Genomic DNA, 14,945 nt, shown 5'->3' with positions numbered 1-14,945 from the left:
TCCCCAGGCTAACAACTTTTTACCACACATATGGACAAAAAAATATAAATTCATTTAAGGGAGATTTTGTTTTAAAATCCTGATGTAAAAAAACTGCGCAAAACAATGAGCACAAAATATTATTTTCAAAAAATATTCGGTCGTAATAACTTCACCTTTTCCCACAGGGACAGTGGTCTAGGGGAATGATTCTAGCTTCGGGTGCATAAGGTCCCGGGTTCAACTCCGGACTGTCCCCGGACTAATAACTTTTTACCACACAAATGGACAAAAAAAAAGATTTAAATGCATTTACGTAAGATTTGGTTTTAAATTCCTGATGTAAAAAAACTGCGCAAAACAATGAGCAGAAAAAAGATTTTCAAAATACAATTAGGGCGTAATAACTTCACCTTTTCCCACAGGGACAGTGGTCTAGTGGTATGATTCTCGCTTAGGGTGCGGGAGGTCCCGGGTTCAATCCCCGGCTGTCCCCACAATATTTTTCCTATCTTAAAAACTCAACATTACAGTATTACCGTAGAAAACTGATTAGGAGGTCATCATATCAAATGCTAGAAGCCAATTTCCTAAACATTGCTCATATTGACCAAATGAATCTTAAAAACTGACACATCAATACCATTACTTGTGGACTGGCGAATGAGCAATGTGTTACAAGCGTTGTTTCTTTTTAGGGAGCTCAATACAAAAGACACATTCACTCATAGTTCAAAGCTGGAATTCTGACCGTAGAACCTAGGAGTTCATATCATTTGTAAACCACAGAAAGTGCTATCTTAAGAAGCAATTTTTGCTATACTAGAGTCCTTTTCATTAAAGATCCTCAGCTTAGTACTCATAAGACGTATAGCCCGAATCGAGGAAAATAATCAATAAAAGAGGCTATAACGGGAGATGCCCTTATATTGTGACACAATTCTTGAGATTCTTGAGACAGTGGTCTAGGGGTATGATTCTCACTTCGAGTGCGAAAGGTCCCGGCTGCAACTCCCGGCTGTCCCCAAGCTAACAACTTTTCACCACACAAATGGACAAAAAAAAAGATTTAAATGCATTTAAGGGAGATTTGGTTTCAAAAACCTGATTTAAAAAAACTGCGAAGAACATTGAGCAGAAAATATGATTTTAAAAAAATATTCGGGCGTAATAACTTCACCTTTTCCCACAGGGACAGTGGTCTAGTGGTATAATTCTCGCTTAGGTTACGAGAGGTCCCGGGTTCAATCCCTGGCTGTCCCCAAAATATTTTTCCTATCTTAAAACTTCAACATTACCGTATTACCGTAGAATATTTATTAGGTTGATTAAGAGGTCATATCAAATGCTAGAAACCAATTTCCTAACTATTGCTCATTTTGACCAAAAATGAATTACAAAAATTTTAAAAATTTACACATCAATACCATTACTTGTGGACTGGCGAATGAGCAATGTGTTATAAGCGTTGTTTCTTTTTAAGTAGCTCAATACAAAAGACACCTGCACTCAGAGTTCAAAGCGGGAATTCTGACCGTAGAAGCTAGGAGTTCATATCATTTGTAAACCACAGAAGGTGCTATCTTAAGAAGCAATGTTTGGTATACTATAGTACTTTTCACTTTAGATCCTCAGCTTAGCACTCATCAGACGTACAGCCCCAATCGTGGTAAAAATGCAATAAAAGGGGGCTATAACGGGAGATGCCCTTATATTGTGACACAATTCTTGAGGTTTTTGAGACAGTGGTCTAGGGGTATGATTCTCACTTCGGGTGCAAAAGGTCCCGGCTGCAACTCCCGGCTGTCCCCAGGCCAACAACTTTTTACCACACAAATGGTCAAAAAAAGATTTAAATGCATTTACGGGAAATTTGGTTTCAAAATCCTGATGTAAAAAAACTGCGCAAAACAATGAGCAGAAAATATTATTTTCGAAAAATATTCGGGCTTAAAAACTTCTCCTTTTCCCACAGGGACAGTGGTCTAGGGGTATCATTCGCGCTTCGGGTGCGAGAGGTCCCGGGTTAAACTTCCGGCTGTCCCAAGGCTAACAACTTTTTACCACAAAAATGGACAAAAAAAGATTTAAATGCATTTACGGGAGATTTGTTTTCAAAATCCTGATGTAAAAAAACTGCGCAAAACAATGAGCAGAAAATATGATTTTCAAAAAACATTTGGGCGTAATAACTTCATCTTTTCCCACAGGGACAGTGGTCTAGTGGTATGATTCTCGCTTAGGGTAAGAACGGGCATGGGTTCAATCCCCGGCTGTCCCCAAAATATTTTTCCTATCTTAAAACTTCAACATTACCGTATTACCGTAGAATATTTATAAGATTGATTAAGAGGTCATATCAAATGCTAGAAGCCAATTTCCTAACCATTGCTCATTTTGACCAAAAAGGAATTTCAAAAACTATAAAAATTTACACATCAATACCATTACTTGTGGACTGGCGAATGAGCAATGTGTTATAAGCGTTGTTTCTTTTTAAGTAGCTCAATACAAAAGACACCTGCACTCAGAGTTCAAAGCGGGAATTCTGACCGTAGAAGCTAGGAGTTCATATCATTTGTAAACCACAGAAGGTGCTATCTTAAGAAGCAATGTTTGGTATACTATAGTACTTTTCACTTTAGATCCTCAGCTTAGCACTCATCAGACGTACAGCCCCAATCGTGGTAAAAATGCAATAAAAGGGGGCTATAACGGGAGATGCCCTTATATTGTGACACAATTCTTGAGGTTTTTGAGACAGTGGTCTAGGGGTATGATTCTCACTTCGGGTGCAAAAGGTCCCGGCTGCAACTCCCGGCTGTCCCCAGGCCAACAACTTTTTACCACACAAATGGTCAAAAAAAGATTTAAATGCATTTACGGGAAATTTGGTTTCAAAATCCTGATGTAAAAAAACTGCGCAAAACAATGAGCAGAAAATATTATTTTCGAAAAATATTCGGGCTTAAAAACTTCTCCTTTTCCCACAGGGACAGTGGTCTAGGGGTATCATTCGCGCTTCGGGTGCGAGAGGTCCCGGGTTAAACTTCCGGCTGTCCCAAGGCTAACAACTTTTTACCACAAAAATGGACAAAAAAAGATTTAAATGCATTTACGGGAGATTTGTTTTCAAAATCCTGATGTAAAAAAACTGCGCAAAACAATGAGCAGAAAATATGATTTTCAAAAAACATTTGGGCGTAATAACTTCATCTTTTCCCACAGGGACAGTGGTCTAGTGGTATGATTCTCGCTTAGGGTAAGAACGGGCATGGGTTCAATCCCCGGCTGTCCCCACAATATTTTTCCTATCTTAAAAACTCAACATTAGAGTATTACCGTAGAAAATTGATTAGGTTGATTAGGAGCTCATATCAAATGCGAGAAGAAAATTTCCTAAACAATGCTCATATTGACCAAAAACGAATCTTAAAAAAATAAAAACTTACAGATCAATACCATTACTTGTGGACTAGCGAATGAGCAATGTGTTACAAGCGTTTTTTTTTAGGGAGCTCAATAAAAAAGACACCTGCACTCATAGTTCAAAGCTGGAATTCTGACCGTAGAACCTAGGAGTTCATATCATTTGTAAGCCACAGAAAGTGCTATCTTAAAAAGCAATGTTTGGTATACTAGAGTCCTTTTCATTAAATATCCTCAGCTGAGTACTCATAAGACGTATAGCCCCAATGGTGGAAAATATGCAATAAAAGGGGCTATAACGGGAGATGCCCTTATATTGTGACACAATTTTTGAGATTCTTGAGACAGTGGTCTAGGGGTATGATTCTCACTTCGGGTGCGAAAGGTCCCGGCTGCAACTCCCGGCTGTCCCCAGACTAACAAATTTTTAACCACACAAATGGACAAAAAAGACTTAAATGCATTTACGGGAGATTTGGTTTCAAAATCCTGATGTAAAAAAACTGCGCAAAACAATGAGCAGAAAATATGATTTTCAAAAAATATTCGGGCGTAATAACTCCACCTTTTACCACAGGGACAGTGGTCTAGTGGTATGATTCTCGCTTAGGGTGCGAGAGGTCCCGGGTTCAATCCCCGGCTGTCCCCAAAATATTTTTCCTATCTTAAAACTTCAACATTACCGTATTACCGTAGAATATTTATAAGATTGATTAAGAGGTCATATCAAATGCTAGAAGCCAATTTCCTAACCATTGCTCATTTTGACCAAAAAGGAATTTCAAAAACTATAAAAATTTACACATCAATACCATTACTTGTGGACTGGCGAATGAGCAATGTGTTACAAGCGTTGTTTCTTTTTAAGTAGCTCAATACAACAGACACCTGCACTCAGAGTTCAAAGCTGGAAATCTGACCGTAGAACCTAGGAGTTCATATCATTTGTAAACGACAGAAAGTGCTATCTTAATAAGCAATGTTTGGTATACTAGAGTACTTTTCATTATAGACCCTCAGCTTAGTACTCATAAGACGTACAGCCCCAATCGTGGTAAATATGCAATAAAAAGGAGCTATAACGGGAGATGCCCTGATAAAGTGACACAATTCTTGAGGTTCGTGAGACAGTGGTCTAGGGGTATAATACTCACTTCGGGTGCAAACGGTCCCGGCTGCAACTTCCGGCTTTCCCCAGGCTAATAACTTTTGACCACACAAATGGACAAAAAAAGATTTAAATGCATTTACGGGAGATTTGGTTTTAAAATCCTGATGTAAAAAAACTGCGCAAAACAATGAGCAGAAAATAATATTTTCAAAAAACAATCGGGCGTAATAACTTCTCCTTTTCCCACAGGGACAGTGGTCTAGAGGTATCATTCGCGCTTCGGGTGCGAGAGGTCCCGGGTTAAACTTCCGGCTGTCCCCATGCTAACAACTTTTTACCACACAAATGTATAAAAAAAAGAATTAAATGCATTTACGGGAGATTTGGTTTAAAAATCCTGATGTAAAAAAACTGCGCAAAACAATGAGCAGAAAATATGATTTTCAAAAAACATTTGGGCGTAATAACTTCATCTTTTCCCACAGGGACAGTGGTCTAGTGGTATGATTCTCGCTTAGGGTTGTGAGAGGTCCCGGGTTCAAACCCCGGCTGTCACCAAAATATTTTTCCTATCTTAAAACTTCAACATTACCGTATTACCGTAGAATATTAGGTTGATTAAGAGGTCACAGCAAATGCTAGAAGCCAATTTCCTAACCATTGCTCATTTTGACCAAAAAGGAATATCAAAAATTATAAAAATTTACACATCAATACCATTACTTGTGGACTGGCGAATGAGCAATGTGTTACAAGCGTTGTTTCTTTTTAAATAGCGCAATACAAAAGACACCTACACTCAGAGTTCAAAGCTGGAAATCTGACCGTAGAACCTAGGAGTTCATATCATTTGCAAACCAGAGAAAGTGCTATCTTAAGAAGCAATGTTTGGTATACTAGAGTACTTTTCATTATAGATCCTCAGCTTAGTACTCATCAGACGTACAGCCCCAATCGTGGTAAATATGCAAAAAAGGGGGCTATAACGGGAGATGCCCTTATATTGTGACACAATTCTTGAGGTTCTTGAGACAGTGGTCTAGGGGTATGATTCTCACTTCGGGTGCAAAAGGTCCCGGGTTCAACTCCCGACTGTCCCCAGGCTAACAACTTTTTACCACACAAAGGGACAAAAAAAGATTTAAACGCATTTACGGGAGATTTGGTTTTAAAATTCTGATGTAAAAAACTGCGCAAAACAAAGAGCAGAAAATGATTTTCAAAAAATATTCGGGCGTAATAACTTCACATTTTCCAAAAGGGACAGTGGTCTAGGGGTATTATTCTCGCTTCGGGTGCGAGAGGTCCCGGGTTCAACTCACGGCTGTCCCCAGCCTAACATCTTCTTACCACACAAATGGACAAAAAAAAGATTTAAATGCATTTACGGGAGATTTGGTTTTAAAATTCTGATGTAAAAAACTGCGCAAAACAAAGAGCAGAAAATATGATTTTGAAAAAATATTCGGGCGTAATAACTTCACATTTTCCAAAAGGGACAGTGGTCAAGGGGTATGATTCTCGCTTCGGGTGCGAGAGGTCCCGGGTTCAACTCCCGGCTGTCCCAGCCTAACTTCTTTTTACCACACAAATGGACACAAAAAGATTTAAATGCATTTACGGTAGATTTGGTTTTAAAATCCTGATGTAAAAAAACTGCACAAAACAATGAGCAGAAAATATCATTTTCGAAAAATATTCGGGCGTAAAAACTTCACCTTTCACAACAGGGACAGTGGTCTAGGGGTATGATTCTCACTTCGGGTGCAAAAGAACCCGGGTTCAACTCCCGACTGTCCCCAGGCTAACAACTTTTTACCACGCAAAGGGACAAAAAAAGATTTAAACGCATTTACTGGAGATTTGGTTTTAAAATCCTGATGTAAAAAACTGCGCAAAACAAAGCGCAGAAAATATGATTTTCAAAAAATATTCGGGCGTAATAACTTCACCTTTACCCACAGGGACTGTGGTCTAGTGTTATGATTCTTGCTTAGGGTGCGAGATGTCTCGGGTTCAACTCCCGGCTGTCCCCAGGCTAACAACTTTTTACCACACAAAGGGACAAAAAAGATTTAAACTCATTTACGGGAGATTTGGTTTTAAAATTCTGATGTAAAAAACTGCGCAAAACAATGAGCAGAAAAAATGATTTTCAGAAAATATTCGGGCGTAATAACTTCACCTTCTCCAAAAGGGACAGTAGTCTAGGGGTATGATTCTCGCTTCGGGTGCGAGAGCTCCCGGGTTCAACTCCCGACTGTCCCCAGGCTAACAACTTTTTACCACACAAAGGGACAAAAAAAGATTTGAACTCATTTACGGGAGATTTGGTTTTAAAATTCTGATGTAAAAAACTGCGCAAAACAATGAGCAGAAAATATGATTTGCGCTTAATAACTTCACCATTTCGAACAGGGACAGTAATATGGTCTAGTAATATGATTCTCGCTTAGGTTGCGCGAGGTCCCGGGTTCAATCCCCGGTTGTCCCCACAAAACTTTTTCCTATCTTAAAAACTCAACATTACCGTATTACCGTAGAATATTGATTAGGTTGATTAAGAGGTCATATCAAATGCTAGAAGCCAATTTCCTAACCATGGCTCATATTGACCAAAAAGGAATCTCAAAAACTACAAAAATTTACCCATCAATGCGATTATTTTGGACTGGCGAATGAGCTAAGTGTTACCAGCGCTGTTCCTTTTTAAGTAGCGCAATACAAAAGACACCTGCACTCATAGTTCAAAGCTGGAATTCTGACCGTATAACCTAGGAGTTCATATCATTTGTAAACCACAGAAAGTGTTATCTTAAGAAGCAATGTTTGGTATTTTAGAGTACTATTCATTATAGATCCTCAGCTTAGTACTCATAAGACGTACAGCCCCAATCGTGGTAAATATGCAATAAAAGGCGCTATAAAGGGAGATGCCTTTATATTGTTACACAATTATTGAGATTCTTGAGACAGTGGTCTAGGGAAATGATTCTCACTTCGAGTGCGAAAGGTCCCGGGTTCAACTCCCGGCTGTCCCAGGCTAACAATTGTTTTACTACATATATGGACAAAAAAGATTTAAATAAATTTACGGGAGATTTGGTTTTAAAATCCTGATGTAAAAAAACTAAGCAAAACAATGAGCAGAAAATATGATGTTCAAAAAATATTCGGGTGTTATAACTTGACCTTTTCCAACAGGGACAGTGGTCTAGGGGCATGATTCTCGCTTCGGGTGCGAGAGGTCCCGGGTTCAACTCCCGGCTGTCCCCAGCCTAACAGCTTTTTACCACACAAACGGACAAAAAAAGATTTAAATGCATTTACGGGAGATTTGGTTTCAAAATCCTGATGTAAAAAAACTGCGCAAAACAATGAGCAGAAAATATGATTTTCAAAAAATATTCGGGCGTAATAACTTCACCTTTTACCACAGGGACAGTGGTCTAGTGGTATGATTCTCGCTTAGGGTGCGAGTGGTCCCGGGTTCAATCCCCGGCTGTCCCCAAAATATTTTTCCTATCTTAAAAACTCAACATTACAGTATTACCGTAGAAAACTGATTAGGAGGTCATCATATCAAATGCTAGAAGCCAATTTCCTAAACATTGCTCATATTGACCAAATGAATCTTAAAAACTTACACATCAATACCATTACTTGTGGACTGGCGAATGAGCAATGTGTTACCAGCGCTGTTCCTTTTTAAGTAGCGCAATACAAAAGACACCTGCACTCATAGTTCAAAGCTGGAATTCTGACCGTATAACCTAGGAGTTCATATCATTTGCAAACCACAGAAAGTGTTATCTTAAGAAGCAATGTTTGGTATACTAGAGTACTATTCATTATAGATCCTCAGCTTAGTACTCATAAGACGTACAGCCCCAATCGTGGCAAATATGCAATAAAAGGCGCTATAAAGGGAGATGCCTTTATATTGTGTAACAATTATTGAGATTCTTGAGACAGTGGTCTAGGGATATGATTCTCACTTCGAGTGCGAAAGGTCCCGGGTTCAACTCCCGGCTGTCCCAGGCTAACAATTGTTTTACTACACATATGGACAAAAAAGATTTAAATGCATTTACGGGAGATTTGGTTTTAAAATCCTGATGTAAAAAAACTAAGCAAAACAATGAGCAGAAAATATGATGTTCAAAAAATATTCGGGTGTTATAACCTGACCTTTTCCAACAGGGACAGTGGTCTAGGGGTATGATTCTCGCTTCGGGTGCGAGAGGTCCCGGGTTCAACTCCCGGCTGTCCCCAGCCTAACATCTTTTTACCACACAAATGGACAAAAAAAGGATTTAAATGCATTTACGGGAGATTTGGTTTTAAAATCCTGATGTAAAAAAACTGCGCAAAACAGTTAGCAGAAAATATGATTTTCAAAAAATATTCGGGCGTAATAACTTCACCTTCTCCAAAAGGGACAGTGGTCTAGGGGTATGATTCTCGCTTCGGGTGCGAGAGGTCCCGGGTTCAACTCCCGACTGTCCCCAGGCTAACAACTTTTTACCACACAAATGGACAAAAAAAGATTTAAACTCATTTACGGGAGATTTTGTTTTAAAATTCTGATGTAAAAAAACTGCGCAAAACAATGAGCAGAAAATATGATTTGCGCGTAAAAACTTCACCTTTTCAAACAGGGACAGTAATATGGTCTAGTAATATGATTCTCGCTTAGGTTGCGCGAGGTCCCGGGTTCAATCCCCGGTTGTCCCCACAAAACTTTTTCCTATCTTAAAAACTCAACATTACCGTATTACCGTAGAATATTGATTAGGTTGATTAAGAGGTCATATCAAATGCTAGAAGCCAATTTCCTAACCATGGCTCATATTGACCAAAAAGGAATCTCAAAAACTACAAAAATTTACCCATCAATACGATTATTTTGGACTGGCGAATGAGCTATGTGTTACCAGCGCTGTTCCTTTTTAAGTAGCGCAATACAAAAGACAGCTGCACTCATAGTTCAAAGCTGGAATTCTGACCGTATAACCTAGGAGTTCATATCATTTGTAAACCACAGAAAGTGTTATCTTAAGAAGCAATGTTTGGTATACTCGAGTACTATTCATTATAGATCCTCAGCTTAGTACTCATAAGACGTACAGCCCCAATCGTGGCAAATATGCAATAAAAGGCGCTATAAAGGGAGATGCCTTTATAATGTGACACAATTATTGAGATTCTTGAGACAGTGGTCTAGGGATAAGATTCTCACTTCGGGTGCGAAAGGTCCCGGGTTCAACTCCCGGCTGTCCCCAGACTAACAAATTTTTAACCACACAAATGGACAAAAAAAGACTTAAATGCATTTACGGGAGATTTGGTTTCAAAATCCTGATGTAAAAAAACTGCGCAAAACAGTTAGCAGAAAATATGATTTTCAAAAAATATTCGGGCGTAATAACTTCACCTTCTCCAAAAGGGACAGTGGTCTAGGGGTATGATTCTCGCTTCGGGTGCGAGAGGTCCCGGGTTCAACTCCCGACTGTCCCCAGGCTAACAACTTTTTACCACACAAATGGACAAAAAAAGATTTAAACTCATTTACGGGAGATTTTGTTTTAAAATTCTGATGTAAAAAAACTGCGCAAAACAATGAGCAGAAAATATGATTTGCGCGTAAAAACTTCACCTTTTCAAACAGGGACAGTAATATGGTCTAGTAATATGATTCTCGCTTAGGTTGCGCGAGGTCCCGGGTTCAATCCCCGGTTGTCCCCACAAAACTTTTTCCTATCTTAAAAACTCAACATTACCGTATTACCGTAGAATATTGATTAGGTTGATTAAGAGGTCATATCAAATGCTAGAAGCCAATTTCCTAACCATGGCTCATATTGACCAAAAAGGAATCTCAAAAACTACAAAATTTACCCATCAATACGATTATTTTGGACTGGCGAATGAGCTATGTGTTACCAGCGCTGTTCCTTTTTAAGTAGCGCAATACAAAAGACAGCTGCACTCATAGTTCAAAGCTGGAATTCTGACCGTATAACCTAGGAGTTCATATCATTTGTAAACCACAGAAAGTGTTATCTTAAGAAGCAATGTTTGGTATACTCGAGTACTATTCATTATAGATCCTCAGCTTAGTACTCATAAGACGTACAGCCCCAATCGTGGCAAATATGCAATAAAAGGCGCTATAAAGGGAGATGCCTTTATAATGTGACACAATTATTGAGATTCTTGAGACAGTGGTCTAGGGATAAGATTCTCACTTCGGGTGCGAAAGGTCCCGGGTTCAACTCCCGGCTGTCCCAGGCTAACAATTTTTTTACTACACATATGGACAAAAAAGATTTAAATGCATTTATGGGAGTTTTGGTTTTAAAATCCAGATGTAAAAAAACTGCGCAAAACAGTGACCAGAAAATATGATTTTAAAAAATATTCGGGCGTAATAACTTCACCTTCTCCAAAAGTGACAGTGGTCTAGGGGTATGATTCTCGCTTCGGGTGCGAGAGGTCCCGGGATTCAACTCCCGACTGTCCCCAGGCTAACAACTTTTTACCACACAAAGGGACAAAAAAAGATTTAAACTCATTTACGGGAGATTTGGTTTTAAAATTCTGATGTAAAAAAGTGCGCAAAACAATGAGCAGAAAAAATGATTTGCGCGTAATAACTTCACCTTTTCAAACAGTGACAGTAATATGGTCTAGTAATATGATTCTCGCTTAGGTTGCGCGAGGTCCCGGGTTCAATCCCCGGTTGTCCCCACAAATTTTTTCCTATCTTAAAAGCTCAACATTACCGTATTACCGTAGAATATTGATTAGGTTGATTAAGAGGTCAAATCAAATGCTAGAAGCCAATTTCCTAACCATGGCTCATTTTGACCAAAAAGGAATCTCAAAAATTATAAAAATTTACACATCAATACCATTACTTGTGGACTGGCGAATGAGCAATGTGTTACAAGCGTTGTTTCTTTTTAAGTAGCGCAATACAAAAGACATCTGCACTCAGAGTTCAAAGCTGGAAATCTGACCGTAGAACCTAGGAGTTCATATCATTTGCAAACCACAGAGAGTGCTATCTTAAGAAGCAATGTTTGGTATACTAGAGTACTTTTCATTATAGATCCTCAGCTTAGTACTCATCAGATGTACAGCCCCAATCGTGGTAAATTTGCAAAAAAAAGGGGGCTATAACGGGAGATGCCCTTATATTGTGACACAATTATTGAGATTCTTGAGACAGTGGTCTAGGGATATGATTCTCACTTCGGGTGCGAAAGGTCCCGGGTTCAACTCCCGACTGTCCCAGGCTAACAATTTTTTTTACTACACATGGACAAAAAAGATTTAAATGCATTTACGAGAGATTTGGTTTTAAAATCCTGATGTAAAAAAACTGAGCAAAACAATGAGCAGAAAATAGGATGTTCAAAGTATTCGGGTGATATAACTTGACCTTTTCCAACAGCGACAGTGGTCTAGGGGTATGATTCTCTCTTCGGGTGCGAGAGGTCCCGGGTTCAACTCCCGGCTGTCCCCAGCCTAACATCTTATTACCACACAAATGGACAAAAAAAAATTAAATGCATTTACGGGAGATTTGGTTTTAAAATCCTGATGTAAAAAAACTGCGCAAAACAGTGAGCAGAAAATATGATGTTCAAAAGAATATTCGGACGTAATAACTTCTCCTTTTCCCATAGTTACAGTGGTCTAGTGGTATGATTCTCTCATAGGGTGCGAGAGGTCCCGATTTCAATCCCCGGCTGTCCCCACAAAATTTTTTCTTATCTTCAAAACCAAACATTACCGTAGAAAAAAAATTATGTTGATTAACAAGTCATATCAAATGCTAGAAGCCAATTTCCTAAACATTGCTCATATTGATCAAAACGGAATCTCAAAAATTATAAGAACTTACACATCAATACCATTACTTGTGAACTGGCGGATGAGCAATGTGTTACAAGCGTTGTTTCTTTTTAGGTAGCTCAATACAAAAGAGACCTGCACTCAGAGTTCAAAGCAGGAATTCTGACCGTAGAACATAGGACTTCATATCATTTGTAAACCACAGAAAGTGCTATCTTAAGAAGCAATGTTAGGTATACTAGAGTCCTTTTCATTATAGATCCTCAGCTTTGCACTCATAAGACGTATAGCCCCAATCGTGGCAAATATGCAATAAAAGGGGCTATAACGGGAGATGCCCTTATATTGTGACACAATTATTGAGATTCTTGAGACAGTGGTCTAGGGGTATAATTCTCGCTTCGGGTGCGAGAGGTCCCGGCTTCAACTCCCGGATGTCCCCAGCCTAACAACTTTTTACCACGCAAATGGACAAAAAAAAAATAAATGCATTTACGGGAAATTTGGTTTTAAAATCCTGATGTAAAAAAACTGCGCAAAACAATGAGCAGAAAATATGATTTTCAGAAAAATATTCGGGCGTAATAACTTCTCCTTTTCCCACATGGACAGTGGTCTAGTGGTATGATTCTCACTTCGGGTGCGAAAGGTCCCGGGTTCAACTCCCGGCTGTCCCAGGCTAAAAATTTTTTTACTACACATATGGACAAAAAAGATTTAAATGCATTTACGGGAGATTTGGTTTTAAAATTCTGATGTAAAAAAGTGCGCAAAACAATGAGCAGAAAAAATGATTTGCGCGTAATAACTTCACCTTTTCAAACAGTGACAGTAATATGGTCTAGTAATATGATCCTCGCTTAGGTTGCGCGAGGTCCCGGGTTCAACTCCCGGCTGTCCCAGGCTAAAAATTTTTTTACTACACATATGGACAAAAAAGATTTAAATGCATTTACGGGAGATTTGGTTTTAAAATCCTGATGTAAAAAAAACTGAGCAAAACAATGAGCAGAAAATATGATGTTCAAAAAATATTCGGGTGTTATAACTTGACCTTTTCCAACGGGGACAGTGGTCTAGGGGTATGATTCTCGCTTCGGGTGCGAGAGGTCCCGGGTTCAACTCGCGGCTGTCCCCAGCCTAACATCTTTTTACCACACAAATGGACAAAAAAAGATTTAAATGCATTTACGGGAGATTTGGTTTTAAAATCCTGATGTAAAAAAAACTGAGCAAAACAATGAGCAGAAAATATGATGTTCAAAAAATATTCGGGTGTTATAACTTGACCTTTTCCAACGGGGACAGTGGTCTAGGGGTATGATTCTCACTTCGGGTGCGAAAGGTCCCGGGTTCAACTCGCGGCTGTCCCAGGCTAACAATTTTTTTACTACACATATGGAAAAAAAAGATTTAAATGCATTTACGGGAGATTTGGTTTTAAAATCCTGATGTAAAAAAACTGAGCAAAACTATGAGCAGAAAATATGATCTCCTTTTCCCAAAGTTACAGCGGTCTAGTGGTATGATTCTCGCTTAGGGTGCGAGAGGTCCCGGTTTCAATCCCCGGCTGTCCCCACAAAATTTTTTCTTATCTTCAAAACTCAACATTACCGTATTACCGTAGAAAAATAATTAAGTTGATTAACAGGTCATATCAAATGCTAGAAGCCAATTTCCTAAATATTGCTCATATTGACCAAAGCGGAATCTCAAAAATTATAAAAACTTACACATCAATACCATTACTTGAGGACTGGCGGATGAGCAATGTGTTACAAGCGTTGTTTCTTTTTAGGTAGCTCAATACAAAAGAGACCAGCACTCAGAGTTCAAAGCAGGAATTCTGACCGTAGAACATAGGACTTCATATCATTTGTAAACCACAGAAAGTGCTATCTTAAGAAGCAATGTTAGGTATACTAGAGTCCTTTTCATTATAGATCCTCAGCTTAGTACTCATAAGACGTATAGCCCCAATCGTGGCAAATATGCAATAAAAAGGGGCTATAACGGGAGATGCCCTTATATTGTGACACAATTATTGAGATTCTTGAGACAGTGGTCTAGGGGTATAATTCTCGGTTCGGGTGCGAGAGGTCCCGGGTTCAACTCCCGGATGTCCCCAGCCTAACAACTTTTTACCACGCAAATGGACAAAAAAAAGATTTAAATGCATTTACGGGAAATTTGGTTTTAAAATCCTGATGTAAAAAAACTGCGCAAAACATTGAGCAGAAAATATGATTTTCAGAAAAATATTCGGGCGTAATAACTTCTCCTTTTCGCACATGAACAGTGGTCTAGTGGTATGATTCTCGCGTAGAGTGCGAGAGGTCCCGGGTTCAATCCCCGGCGTCCCCACAATAATTTTTCCTATCTTAAAAACTCAACTTTACCGTATTACCGTAGAAAATTGATTAGGTTGATTAACAGGTCATATCAAATGCTAGAAGCCAATTTCCTAAACATTGCTCATATTGAACAAAAAGGAATCTCAAAAATTATCAAAACTTACACATCAATACCATTACTTGTGGACTAGCGAATGAGCAATGTG

At 38.9% G+C, this 14,945-nt stretch overlaps 1 protein-coding gene and 9 non-coding genes across 10 annotated transcripts in view; 9 read left to right on the top strand and 1 right to left on the bottom strand.

Moving 5' to 3' along the window:
- LOC142351596 (xaa-Pro aminopeptidase ApepP-like) overlaps window positions 1-14,945 on the bottom strand; it is a 702,879-nt gene that overhangs the window by 343,964 nt on the left and 343,970 nt on the right. The window lies entirely within an intron of this gene.
- Trnap-agg (transfer RNA proline (anticodon AGG)) lies at window positions 404-475 on the top strand. Its single transcript has one exon. It is a non-coding gene; the product is annotated as a tRNA-Pro (tRNA).
- Window positions 3,985-4,056, top strand: Trnap-agg (transfer RNA proline (anticodon AGG)). Its single transcript has one exon. It is a non-coding gene; the product is annotated as a tRNA-Pro (tRNA).
- Trnap-agg (transfer RNA proline (anticodon AGG)) lies at window positions 5,004-5,077 on the top strand. The gene has a single exon. It is a non-coding gene; the product is annotated as a tRNA-Pro (tRNA).
- Window positions 6,015-6,086, top strand: Trnap-cgg (transfer RNA proline (anticodon CGG)). The gene has a single exon. It is a non-coding gene; the product is annotated as a tRNA-Pro (tRNA).
- Trnap-cgg (transfer RNA proline (anticodon CGG)) lies at window positions 7,723-7,794 on the top strand. Its single transcript has one exon. It is a non-coding gene; the product is annotated as a tRNA-Pro (tRNA).
- Trnap-agg (transfer RNA proline (anticodon AGG)) lies at window positions 7,958-8,029 on the top strand. Its single transcript has one exon. It is a non-coding gene; the product is annotated as a tRNA-Pro (tRNA).
- Window positions 8,722-8,793, top strand: Trnap-cgg (transfer RNA proline (anticodon CGG)). Its single transcript has one exon. It is a non-coding gene; the product is annotated as a tRNA-Pro (tRNA).
- On the top strand, window positions 8,958-9,029 carry Trnap-cgg (transfer RNA proline (anticodon CGG)). The gene has a single exon. It is a non-coding gene; the product is annotated as a tRNA-Pro (tRNA).
- On the top strand, window positions 9,968-10,039 carry Trnap-cgg (transfer RNA proline (anticodon CGG)). Its single transcript has one exon. It is a non-coding gene; the product is annotated as a tRNA-Pro (tRNA).

Source organism: Convolutriloba macropyga, chromosome 13, assembly GCF_964194025.1.
Source record: "Convolutriloba macropyga chromosome 13, txConMacr16.3, whole genome shotgun sequence".
Classification (NCBI taxonomy): Eukaryota; Metazoa; Xenacoelomorpha; order Acoela; family Convolutidae; genus Convolutriloba; species Convolutriloba macropyga.
The sequence above is the reverse complement of the archived record's forward strand: the minus strand, read 5'-3'. Positions and strand labels throughout refer to the sequence as shown.